The 410-nt window shown below is 34.9% G+C and overlaps 1 protein-coding gene across 3 annotated transcripts in view; it reads left to right on the top strand.

The window, feature by feature from the left end:
* LOC119592151 (abscisic acid and environmental stress-inducible protein-like) overlaps nt 1-410 on the top strand; it is an 8676-nt gene that overhangs the window by 7639 nt on the left and 627 nt on the right. The gene's annotated exons all lie outside the window — the stretch shown is intronic.

Raw genomic sequence — 410 nt, 5'->3', positions numbered from 1 at the left:
AGATCGATGTACAAGTAAGTTTGTAGTTTGAGCAAGAGTCGCTAACTGAGCAAAGTTCTGAAACTGTCAATATGATCAGGTTCGTGACTAATTTCTTAGATCCATCAATCTATCACCTGTGTTTATCTTGCAGCTAAAAGTTACTAGAACAAAACTGAATATAGAGTCCTTTATTGCAAACTTCATATTTCTCATTGTATTAGTGATCCAGCGGTTTTGCATACATAAGGATTAACGATCACTACAAGTCACAACTTTAACACCTCTAAACTTAAAATTAATACATCTAACTTTAAATTTAATACAACTAACACTCCCCTCCATCAAACGTTTCAGTATTCTTAAATGCTCCATGAAGATTATTCACAACTGGACCACCAATATCCAGCCAAGACTCATGAATCTGCACC

This window comes from Penaeus monodon, chromosome 29 (assembly GCF_015228065.2).
Source record: "Penaeus monodon isolate SGIC_2016 chromosome 29, NSTDA_Pmon_1, whole genome shotgun sequence".
In the NCBI taxonomy this organism is placed as follows: Eukaryota; Metazoa; Arthropoda; class Malacostraca; order Decapoda; family Penaeidae; genus Penaeus; species Penaeus monodon.
Note: the sequence above shows the minus strand (reverse complement) of the source record. Positions and strands in the feature narration are given on the sequence as shown.